The sequence below is a fragment of the Marmota marmota genome, unplaced genomic scaffold (assembly GCF_001458135.2).
Source record: "Marmota marmota marmota unplaced genomic scaffold, marMar, whole genome shotgun sequence".
Lineage (NCBI taxonomy): Eukaryota > Metazoa > Chordata > Mammalia > Rodentia > Sciuridae > Marmota > Marmota marmota.
The window spans coordinates 1,612,969-1,626,259 of NW_026000119.1; the positions used below are offsets into that span (position 1 = coordinate 1,612,969).

General features: G+C 37.9%; 1 pseudogene; it reads left to right on the forward strand.

Moving 5' to 3' along the window:
• The window catches only part of LOC125611057, a 21,116-nt pseudogene extending 7,982 nt beyond the window's left edge, over positions 1-13,134 (forward strand).
• The last annotated feature ends 157 nt before the right edge of the window (positions 13,135-13,291 follow it).

Here is a 13,291-nt window from a genome sequence, read left to right on the forward strand (position 1 = left end):
TTTTTTTTTTTTTTGTATATTACCAAAGTTGTGCCTCCTTCATCACTATCGAATTCCAATACATTTTCATCACCCCCAAAAGAAACCCTGTACCTAAGGTAGCACAGACTCTGTCACTTTTTAGTGTTTGAACTATTGTTTGTCTCCCTCACAGTTATGGATGGTTTGGATCTGAGAGGTTCCCCAAGACTCAGGTGTTGAAGGCTTGGTACCCAATGCAGCATTGTTCAGAGGTGGGGTTTTTAGGAAGTGATTGGATCATGAGGGCTCTGACCTCATCAGTGGATTAGTCTATTGATGGCTTTATAATCTGAGTGGACTGTTGGGATGTTGTGGAAACTATAGGAGGCGGGGCCTATTTGAAGGGAATTGATCTTTGGGAGTGTGCCCTTGGGAACTATATCTTGTCTCTGCTCCTTCCCCTCTCTCTTCACTTCCTGGCTGCCATGAGGTGAGCGTCTTTCTTCTGCCACCTTCTACCCAGGGTCTTGCACGTGCTAGGAAACAGGCCTAAAAGAAATGAAGCCAGCTGATCATATACTAAAAACTCTGAAACTATGAGCCAAAATAAACCTTTTTTTCCCTTAAAGTTGATTTTATCAGGTATTTTGTCACAGCAACAGAAAGCTGAATAAAAAAAACCAATTTGTTTTATTCACCACAGTATCTTCAGTTTTTAGAACCATGCTATATATTTTTTGATTAAATTGATAAACATTCAAATACTATAAGGATTTAGAAAATATACCACTGAGATACATTTCCTAAACAACCACTCAAAGATCTGTGGCAAGATAATGAAAAAGGTAAAACATAAGCATTCAAGTACAAGAAAACTAGTGCTAGAATGGTCAGGTCCTAAATATCAAAAGCAGGGTATGACTGTCTTATATTTAAAAATTAGGAAAAAAGGGAAAGAGATTCATCTATTTTAGAAGAAAGAAGAAAAAAAATTATATTGGGGATGAAATAATGATGTGACATTATATACAACATTAAGTAACATTATATAACAGGTATATAAAATTATTATATCCCATTTTATATGTGTAGAAAATAGATGAAAAAATACCCAAGGAATTTGTGGCAATGGGGTACAATTAAAAGGGTATGTAAAAGGAGAAAGGCTTTAATCCTCTTGTCTCTTCTGCATTGTTCAAATTTGTTTTTTCAATAGGTCTGTAGAACATCTTTAATAAAAAATTAAGAAATAAATAGGGAGGCCAAAAAATGACTAATATCACTATAATTAGGCATGCCTTTAATGCTAGCAACTTGGAGGCAAAGGCAGGAGGATTCAAGTTCAAGGCCAGCCTCAGCAACTTTGTGAGACCCTATCTTAAAGTTTTTTTAAAAAAAGGACTGGGGATATGGCTCAGTGATAAAGCACTATTGGATTCAATCCCTATTTTTTAAAAAAAAAATTTATATTTTAGTTGTAGTTGGACACAATACCTTTATTTTATTTATTTATATGTGATGCTGAGGATCAAACCCAGGGTCTTGCACGTGCTAGATAAGCCCTTTACCGCTGAGCCAAAACCCCCTAGCCCCAAATTATATATAAAAAAAAAATTGGTAGGAGGCAAAACAGTTATTATTTGCAGATAATATTGTTATCTAATTAAAAATCCAAAGAGAATCAACTGAAAAATTCTAGAATCAAAAATTTGGCAAGACTGCCCATGCAAATATATTTACAATACAACAATAGCTTCCTTGTGTTGCAAGAAAGTATAATTAAATGATGGAATAATAGCAGAATAATAATAATAACTTGCAGAATGTGTGCAACTTAAAAAAATACCCAGAGCTTTCCTGCATGATCTCCAATTATTTTCACTTGCTTAGCATTCATTTCTGGTAACACTGAGTGACTTTCTTGGCATCCACTCTTTTCTTCTAGCAATGTTGGTTGGATTTAGAGGAGCACATGATCCAGGTAGGCTCAGTTGAATTGGTCCCCCTGGAGTTTGGGTTGGGACTGGGTTGCACAAGCTGGAAAATTGAAACCTGTGTACCTCAGAGCTGTTGTCCTGCAGATCAACTTGTGCCTGCCACACAGAGCCCTGGGGCTACTAAGGTTACAGACGTTCTCTGTCTGGTTGTCAACTTCCGTGGGCCGCAGGTCTGTCCTCCTTGCTTCTTTGCCTGCCAGATAGAGATGATGTCTTGGCTGTATAGAACCATTACAATCACTACTGTAAAGTGGTGTCTTTTACTCGGCCCTTTTAAAGTTTCATGCAATTACAATCCAAGTTCCATTTGAATAAATAGGCCAGAGACAGAATCTATGTAATAGAAAAAAGGACTTGATATATGATAAAGTTATGATAAAATTATATACCATGAATAAAAAGAGAAACTAATGGGATATATTAGAAAAAATGGCAGTTTGTGGGAGAAACCTATTTAGTTCTCATACTTAATATCTTATACTAGAGTAAATAAATAAAAATCAATCCAAAGTGAATTAAAGTATTGTTTTTTTAAGTAATTTTTAATTGTAGATGGACACAGTAGCTTTATTGTATTTATTTATTTTTCTGTGGTACTAAGGATCAAACCTAGTGCCTCACATGTGCCAGGCAAGCACTCTACCACTGAGCCACAACCCTAGCCCAAGTATTAAGTTTTGTAAGAAGGAAAAATACAGGGAGACTATATAAATGTTGAAAAGTCTTAATGGAATCTCTGATTTCTTCGTGATAGGCTTCATAAGCATAGAATAAACTGAATAAATACAACAGAAATAGATTTAACAAGAAGAGAGATCAGTGGATAGAGGAAGGAGACTGAGGGGGAGGGAGGAGGCAGGGGAAAAAGGGAAGAATGTTGGAATGAATCTGAGCTAACTTTCCTATGTTCATATATGAACACACCACAGTGAATCTACCCCCATGCGTAGAGGGGAGGGAACAGGGGCAGGGGGAAGGAAAGGGGAAGTACTGGGAACTGAATTAGGGCAAGCTACATTCATATCTGTATAATTATGTCACAATGAACCCTAATATTATGTAATACTAAAAGGAACTAATTAAAAATAAATTTAATTTAACAGCATAAACGTTGTGCCTTGTTGATCTAAAAACTAAAAAAAAAAAAAAAGGCAAGCTTCTTACTTAAGTACCAATCTGGCCTACATAATTGCAGTTCTTCTTGTGTTGCAAATGAATAAGGATTTGGCTGCAAAGGCAAGGGATAGAGATGGCAGGGGACAAAATTTAAAATATTTAAAGTAGTGGGGCCAGCCTCAGCCACTTAAATAGGCCCCAAGCAACTTAGCCAGACCCTCTCTCAAAAAAAAAAAAAAAAAAATTAAAAGGGCTGGGGATGTACTTCAGCTCAGCGCCTCTGGATTCAATCCCCAATGTCCCCCACCAAAAAAAATTTTGTGGGCCAGACACATAAAAACTCTTTCTTCATCCTTCAGTACTCGTCTCAGTACAGAGGTTTCACCTCCATGTCACCTAACTGGACAACTGCTAGGAAGGTGGCTTGGCCCCTGAGGCAGGAGAATCACTAGTTCAAAGCCAGCCTCAGCAACTTAGTGAAGCTCTAAGAGACCTTGTCTCTAAATGAAATATTTTTAAAAAAGGGCTGGGGATGTGGCTCAGTGGTTAAGCACCCCTGGGTTTAATCCCCAATAAAAAATAAAAATGAAAAATAAAAAATAAATTTTAAATATTGTGGCTTATCTTTAGAACTCCACATGAATTTGCTATTTGATCACATCTATTTGTGTGAATATCACACTGCATTAAAGTGTGCTCAAAGATGGGCTGCTTTGTGACTTACTAGACCTCCTGGCACACTGCAGGGGAACCTATTTGAGAAGCATGATGCCCTGTAGTAACTACCTAGAATAAGCTGCTGCCTCTGTGTGGCATGCCCTTCAGATCTGCCCCAGCTCACTCTTCAACAGTTTCTCTCTCTTATAATTATGCAGAGGTTGAATTAATCCTTCTCAGGACCTGCCTAGTGGACTCTTCCTTCATCCTTCAATACTCATCTCAGTACAGAGGTTTTACCTCTATGTTACCTCACTGAACAACTGCTAAGAAGGTGACTTTGCCCTTCTCTGCCCCACTGGGTACTAGCATTGCAATACCTAGTGCTTGTCTGGAAATACCAGTGTCCAGCATAGCAGGGACTACTAAATAATGTTAAATAATGATATCTTCTTTTTGAATTGTTAGAATCTTCTCCCATCACCACTTCTATGCCTTGGGCAGGAGACCTTGCCTTCCCAGCTAGTCAGTCCTCCTGCAATCCCCCAAGAGTACGGAACAAAACTAGCAGGTTCCAGAGGTTCCAGGGGGATGAGAGACAGGGATGAAAACTTCCTGCTGAAGGGTTGCCAGTCCTGCTTCCTGTCATTTCATTCTGCCCAATTAGAACCCAGGAGGGATATAGGATGGATGGTAGCATATATACTCCAAGTGTGTGTATGTGTGTGTGTGTATGTCCATTCCCCCAGGTACTGGGTGGGTTTGCCCTGACAAAATACATTGCTTCAAATCAAAGCACTATCTTTGAATCCACTGGTAAATGCAATGCACAACAGACGGAAGCTGGTCACAGTTGGTCCCGTGCATGTCCTTTTATTTCCTCCCCATGTGAAATGTGTCTATGAACATACACCATTTAAATTTTATTTTAATTTTGGTGGTGGGGGGATCTAATCTAGAGCCTCTAGCATGCCAGGAAAGTGCTCTATCACTAAGCACCAAAACAATACAACACTTTGGGTGGGGGCCAGGTACTGGGGATTGAACTCAGAGGCACTCAACCACTGAGCCACATCCCTAGCCCTATTTTGTATTTTATCTAGAGACAGTCTCAATGAGTTGCTCAATGCTTTATTTTTTGCTGAGGGTGGGCTTTGAATTCTTGAACCTCCTGCCTCAGTCTCCTGAGCCGCTGGGATTACAGGTGTGTGCCACCATGCCCGGCCCAATACATCATATTTAAATAAAATATTTTTAACATTTTCTCCTAACCTGATCCTCATTTCTCTTCCTCTGTGCCTAACTTCATTTTTTCCCTGTTTCTTGAGATGTTATAATAATAGCAAAAAAATTTTTTTAAAATCTTTTAATTTATTTTCTAAAAGAACAAAACCAAACACAGTTGGAACAAAAGACCTTCTTCTCCAAGGATATGTAGAAGAAATGATAGTTGAAATAGAAAATCAGGCTGTGCATGGTGGTGCACATGTGTAATTCTAGTGGCTAGAGAGGCTGAAGCAGAAGAATCACAATTTTAAGGCCAGCCTCAGCAATTTAGTGAGGTCCAAAAAACTTAGTAAGACCCTGTCTCAAAACAAAAAATTTTAAAAAGGGTAGGGGATGTGGATCCTTAGTACAACCTCCTCCCTGTCCCCCGCCATTCAATCCTCAGTACAACAAACAAACAAACAAACAAAAACTGTTTTGGTGGATTAAGGTAGAAGCTAGCTTTGAGAGTTTGAAAATAGAAATAGAATCAGGGAGTATAGATGATTGTAGGGTAGTCAGATAACTCAGAGTTTTTTTTTTTTAATTTTTAGCAGCAACAATCTGAATGGCAGTATAGCTTCTTCAGCAGGACTCAGTGGTCCCAGTGGTAGGCTATGATGGGATGTCTTGTAGATTAAACACAAAAAACCCCAACACTGCTCAGGGAACACCAATGTAAACAATTATGATCACAGTTTGTTTAGAGGATTTAGCCCCTGAAATACCCAGAATTATCTGGAATAGATTAATTTCTGTATATTTTGTTTGAAATATTCAAAATGTTAAATATACTTGCAAAATTAGTCTGAAATTTTATTTCAACATCAAAGTGTACACATCTGTTTTTGTTTGCATTGTAGAAAGTTCACTTTGGTGAGTTGTCATGTTTCTCAATAATGACAAATTAGGATACTATATTATAGTAATAAAAATAATAGAAAAGCAACATGACATACCATTAATAATAGTAATAAAAATAATAGTAATAAAAATAAACAAATTTTTTAATAAAAACAATAGCAACAATAGTAATAAAAGTAAATAGAAGCCGGACCTATAATTCCAGTGGCTCAGGAGGCTGAGGCAGGAGAATGGCGAATTCAAAGCCAGCCTCAGCAAAAGTGAGGTGCTAAGCAACTCAGTAAGACCTTGTCTCTAAATAAAATATAAAATAGGGCCGGGGATGTGGCTCAATGGGCAAGTGCCCCTGAGTTCAATACCAAGTACCAAAAGATAAATAAGCAAATAAGCAAATAAGCAAATAAATAAATAAATAAATAAATAAATAAATAAATAAATAAATAAGTAAGTAAGCAAGCAATATGACTTCCTAGAATGATTTTTTTCCTTTTGGTATTCTGGTGTTTGAGCACAGGGTCTCATGCAAGCTAGGCAAGTGCTATTTCACTGAAGTACATGCCCAGCTCCCAATAACCCCTGCTCATTTTTAAAAATTTGAAACAGGTTTCACTAAGTTTCCCAGGCTGGCCCTGAGCTTGCCATCCTCCTGCCTTAGCTTATTGAGTATCTGGGATTACAGGGTACATCATGGTGCCTGGTTAAGGTTTTTTTGTTTGTTTTTATCTAGGTGTTTCCTTTTTATTTATTCTACTGAACTTTTTAACTTGGAAAATTTCAGGCCTCAGAAAAACTATAAGAATATTGCAATGACCTTGTATTGCCATATTTGCCACATTTCTTAGTTTATGGCTTATGTAACTATAATAAACTAATACAAGCAATATTTTTTAATTTTTTCTGAACCAATTGAGGGTGGGTTACAGGGGTTATAGAATCCTTAAGTACTTCATTGCAAATCTCCTGAGAATGAGGGCAATCTCATATAAGAGATTACATAAAATCTTTGTGCAGTGATAAAAATCAGAAATCTTAACATGGGTAATACTAACATACAGTTCAAATTGAAATTTTGGCAATTGTCCCAGTGATGTCTTTTATAAAAGCAACTCTTTTCTCCAATTCAAGACCCGACCTAAGATTATATGCTTGATTTATTTTCATGCTTCTTCAGTTTTTTTTTTTTTTTTTTTTTTTTGAATCTAGGAAGATTTCTCAGCCTTTCTTTGCCTTTCATGACAGAGACTTCTTGAAGTGTTCAGCTTGTTGTTTTTTTGTAGAGATCTCAAAGGTTCTGAAAATTTTGATTGGGATAAAACTGGGATTCTAACTCATGAACAACCACAGATTAACGAAGAGTCATTGACCATCTCCAATTTTATTTTTCCAGTGTTGTCTCCCTTCTGACTCAAACTGATCCTCAAATAAAGAGCCTGATTCCTTAAAAAAATTGATTTTCTCATCTTTAAAATGGGGATAAACTGCATGGGGGTGCATACCTGTAATCTCAGCAACTCAGGAGGCTGAGGTAGAAGGATTTGAAAGTTTGAGGCTAGTCTCAGAAACCTAGTGTGACCCTGTCTCAAAATAAAAAACAAAAGGGACTGTGGGTGTAGCTGGATGGTAAAGAGCCCCAGGTTCTATCCCCCAGAACCAAAAAAAAAAAAAAATGAAAGAAAAATTACTTGATTATTCAGGATAATATTGTTTGTTTGTTTGTTTGTTGAAAGATAAAATGAGAAAATGGATATGATATCACTCTAGAACTGCAAAACATTTTACAAAATGAAAAGCATTAGTCTTCCATGTAAATCAGTGCAACAGGGTTTTTTTTGTTGTTGTTGTTTTTTGTTTTTTTTTGTTTTTTTTGTACTGGAATTGAACCCAGGGATCTTAATCACTGAGCCACATCCAGGGGCCTTTTTATTTTTTATATTGAGACAGGGTCTCATTAAGTTGCTTAGGGCCTTGCTAAGTTGCTGAGGCTGGATTTGAACTTGTGATCCTCCTGCCCTCAACCTCCTGAGCCACTGGGATTACAGTATTCATCACTGGGATCAGCAGTGCAACGGATTTTTAACTGTCACCATTGATACATGTTATTCTTCCTAATAGAAAGAATACCATCTATGTCTTCCCCTCCTTCTCCTCCCCTCTCTTCTTTCTTTCTCTTTCTATACAACATACACAGCCTCACTACTAGCATTCCTTAGACACAATGGAACAACATAGCACCAACAGTTAATTACTAAGAGGAAAAAAATAACACTTGGAAGATTTCTCATTCCTGATTACTGGACCATTAGAGACATATTGTCTAGAACTTATTTGATAACTTTGTTCTGAGGAGTAGTAGAGGTAAGATATAAATCCATTACATGAAAGGGAGCCTTAGAAAAATTCTAGCTCAGAGTGTTCATCTCCAAAGGTGACAACTTGCTCAGGCCACACAGCTAATTCAGAGTCACGACCAGACAGACAGGGTTTGGCTCTTGGTCTACTTGACCTCACACAACCTGAGTTTACTCAGGCCCCAGGAAGCCAGTCAATTCATTAAAGAATGCCATCATCTAAAGGGATCAACCCAGCCAGGGTCAGTTTGGTCATCTACTCACCTCAGGGCATCTGAATGAAAGGGCAACTGAGGAGGTTGAATTGGAGTGAGCGGCTTTGGTGCAGGTGGTCTCAGGGTCCCTGGTACCTCTCACAAGGTGGCTCTACTGGGGAGATAGCAGAACTGCTCTGCTGGAGGGATCTTCACAGCTTTATTTATATAGAAAACATTTTCAAGCTTGCAAAAAGATTGCCAAAATAAAAATAGTACAAAGAACACACAAACGTCTTTTACCCAGATTTGCCTATTAAGATTTAACCCCATGAGCCTTATTTTGCCACTCCTTCTACTTATAAATTTTTTAAATATAGTCTTTGAAGGCTGAGGTTGTGGCTCAGCAGTAGAGCACTCACCTAGCATGTGCAAGGCCCTGGGTTGGATCCTCAGCACCACATAAAAATAAAATAAATAAAGGTATTGTGTCCAACTACAACTAAAAAATAAATATTTTAAAAAAAATCTTTGAATAGGCATCATCTTAATCATTTGTTAGTGTATAGTTCAGTGGTATCAAGTCCATTCACAAGGCTGACCTGCTATCGCCACCATCCAGCCAGAGTTCCTCACTTTGCAAAATTAAAACTCTGTACCCATTAACACACACACACACACACACACACACACACACACCTTCACACACTCATGCATTTTTTTATGAACCACTTGAGCATAAATTATTTATGAACCACTTGAGTATAAATTATTTCACCTTTCCCTCTCTAGAAACTTCAATGTTTATTTCCTAAAAATGGGAATATTATCCTATATAACACAGTTCAGGAATCTGTGTAATATACCATTCATCTTTCAATTTTGCCAGTTGACCTAACAATGCTTGTTAGAGTCTGTAAACAAGTCAGGATGGCGCCTGGCATTTTGCAGAGGGAGTGGTTTGTGAAGTAACGCCAGCGAGCCATTAAGTGTGGAGATTCCTTATTGGTTGACTGCTGTATCTAGTTTATGTTAATTAAGATAAGCTGTGTGGAATATATATATACCCCTCCTGTCCTACAATAAATGGCTCCCACTCCTGCTGTATCAATGTACACAAGTTCCTCGTCACCCCACCCCCCCGCCCCGGTTATTTTGCTGCAGCCGGACTGAGGGAAATGCTCTTTCTAGAATTTTCCTCTGCAGTACAAAATCAAATCTACAAAGAGGAGTTGCATTTGGTTGTCTTGTTTTTTAATCTTTTAATCTGAATTGTTTCCAGAGTCTTTGTTTCTTATGATGAGGAATACTCATCACCAGGTTTTCCTGATGTTTCCAGTAGTTACAGTCAGGCTGTGCCTTTCATAGGGATACCATATAAGTGATAGGTTCTTCCAAGGGCTTTGCATCTGGAGGAAATAATGTCCAGGGGCTCCTCCTATGACTGGCGATGTCACATTTTTTCATCAGACGCAGGAGTCATCTTATTTTTCCACTTTAAATTTATTATTTTATAACGGTGGTATATATACATGATGGAATATTTCTCAGCATTAAAAGAGAATAAAACTATGGCATTTGCAGGTAAATGTATGGAGTTGGAGAATATCATCCTAAGTGAAGTAAGCCAATCCCAAAAAAACCAAACGCCAAATGTTTTCTCTGATATATGGATGCTGATTCATAGTAGGGGTCGGAAGGAGCATGAGAAGAATGGAGGAATTTTAGATAGGGCAAAGGGAAGGGAGGGGAAGGTAGGGGATATGGGGGTAGGAAAGAGATGGAACGGTGGAATGAGATGGACATCATTACCCTAAGTACATGTAGGAAGACACTAATGGTGTGACTCTACTTTGTGTACAACCAGAGACACAAAAAATTGTGCTCTATGTGTGTACTATGAATTGAAATGCATTCTGCTGTCATGTATAACAAATTAGAATAAATAAATAAATTTTTTTAAAAAAAATCACTATTTTATTTTCTTCCCTTGCAACCATGAAGTAGTGGATGGGAAGACGCTTTCAGAGCATGCAGTCATTCTATTCCTTATCAAATTTCTGTCCAGATTTGGAATCAATTGATGTTTCTTGCCTGATCCAGTCTCACTATGTCGGTTGCAAAAGATCTTTTTTACCTCCTGCCTTCCCTTCACATTTACTAGTCTGCCCTCAACACTCTCCTCTCAGCAAAAGCCCTCAGTTTTTCTTGTTCATCTCGCTCATTCTCTCGCCATTGGTATAAAATCATGAATTCTTAATTTTCCTGTGATTTATATTCATCATGTTGATGTTCAGATAGTTCCAGGTGGCCAGAGGTGGCACATGGTGTCCTTGAGACTTGCTCCTTTATTATTTTCATTCATTTTTTAATACTTTCTTACTTAATAAACTTTTGTGCTCAACTCGTCTCTCTGCCCCTGCTCTGGAATGAAGCCCTACAACCTCCTAACCCAGTGGCAGACACAGGGCTGGGGGGTGGAGGGTGAATGGGGACCCTGGAGGGAGAAGACTGGGCCTTTCTGGACCTAAACAAAGGATAGTGTATAAGTAAAGCAACAATTTGGTAAATAGGTTTGTTATTTTGAGAAAAACCAGGTTAGAGACCTAAATAATCTTGTTCCTTGTCAACAGAATTGAATAGTACCTTGAGGCATGGCCTCTGGAGTCAGATGACCTGGATTCAGGTTTCAGTTCTGTCATTTTCTAGCTGTATGTCCTTAGCAAAGGACTTAGGTTCTTCCTCCATAAAACAAGATTGCTTGTGGCATTAATATTAAAAAGTAACACAAGGAGTGCATTAAATCTCCCATGTAAGTGCTGGGCAGAATCTGTAGCACATGGAATTGCTTAGTAAGTCACAATTCTTATTGTCAATTGTGTTTGCTGGATTCTTGTTCTTTTTCGTCTTCTTGTTTTAATTGAATGAAAAAAATAACACCCGTCTTTTCAAATTGAAAATCATTCTGTGAATATGGTTAATTCTTTTCAACTATACATGGAGCTGAAAAGACCATTTGGTGACATGGCTTTTGTTTACAGGCATGATGGAAAGATTTCTAAGACACTGCCCAGTATTAAAATAACCCTAAAAAGTGTTCGGAAAACAATAGTGTTCAATGTTCACTAGGGGGAGCTATTATAACAAATTATGTGCTGCTTCTTTTAAAAATACTTCATAGTTTATGGATAGTGTCTCTTTCCTTCAAGTGAAAATTGATATTATATTGTACTTTATGACATAATTATTTACAATTATTTTTACATAAATATTTGTGTAAAAATATGGCATCTGTCTTTAAAAGTAAATATTAATATGATTTGGAGAGAACAAATATTTCCTAAGCTTTGGAAACTGCTCTAAGGTCTCATCCTGTTTTGGCCAGAGGATTTCCTAGAAATTGTAAGAGCTTAATAATGAGTAGAGTATATATAGTTGGATAAAGTTTATTGAACACATTAAATAGTGAAATGAAAACAAGCCATTTAAAATAGTTGACAATGTACCCTGAGATGACAGCAGAAGGTAAAATAAAGACAGATGCAACTTGAAAGTAGTCCCTCCAAGTACTACTCCTCTAGAAAGAAGGGAAACTTAGTGGAAAAGCAATAGGTGTGAATCAGATGTAATCTGGCAATTTGGGACTCAGTGTAGCACAGCAGTAGGGGGAAAGTCTACATCTGGGGGCCCCCTTCCATGCTATTTGACCCCTGGAAATACGCTCAGCCTCTGCAGCTGCACTTCTAACAGAAAAGGGTTGGAGCTCCAAAGTTCCTTTGGGTTCTGACACTCTGATGCTGAAAAAGCATTTGACTGGTGTAATAAGATGGCCATTTGCTTAACTTTTAATGTCTTTTGTGCTATAGGCTGATCTTCCTTGTTTTGCTACGGTCAAATCTCTCCTCACACCCAGAATCAGGGTACTATTTATTTATGTGACACTTTCCAATGTGTCATTCGTTGTTTTTGTTTGTTTGGTTTTAGGTTCTCCTTGAAGAGCAAGAGAATGATTTCTTAGGACTGGACTGCGATGTGTGTGAGGGAACTGTGGGTGGAAGGATGGTCTGGGAAAACTGTGAAAAGAACCTTGGTGCTGCTATCACTCCAAATATACTGGAAAGATGGTGCAAGGAATACCGCAGAAAATGATAGAAGAAAGCTGAATGAAAACAGAGATTTGACTTCAAAAAAAGCAAGATTTGATCCATATGGAAAGAATATGTTCTCCACTTGCAGAATGTGTTCAAGTGCTGTGCACCATTCGGGTTCTCATTACTGCCAGGGCTGTGCTGGCAAAAGGGGCATCTGTGCCATGTGTGGGAAAAGGTTTTGGATACCCAAAACTACAAGCAAACATCTATGTCAATGTATTGATGAAGTTTCCATAATTTTACTTTCTGCTTTGTATTTTCAAAGCCTCGCATAGGTGTCCAACTTAAAAATAACCAATTACATTTTAGCTAGCGAAGTTGATCAGTGTTCATTCTTTTGCTCTCCATAAGTCCTTCACAATAGCAATGTAACTAAATCTTATGCTTTAAGTGATTATTTTCCTTATGAGCATTTTATTGAACTAAAGTGTCAAAATCAATGGAAAAAAATTCTGTGTTCTGTGTGCACTTTTTACTCGACAGTGTTTGTATAGTTCTTGTCCCCTCCAACTGTTAGGGTCTGTAAACAAGTCAAGATGGCGCCTGGCATTTTGTCAGAGGGAGTGGTTTGTGAAGTAACGCTAGCGAGCCATTAAGTGTGGAGATTCCTTATTGTTTGACTGCTGTATCTAGTTTATGTTAATTAAGATAAGCTGTGTGGAATGTATATATACCCCTCCTGTCCTACAATAAACGGTTCCCACTCCTGCTGTATCAATCTACACAAGTTCCTGGTC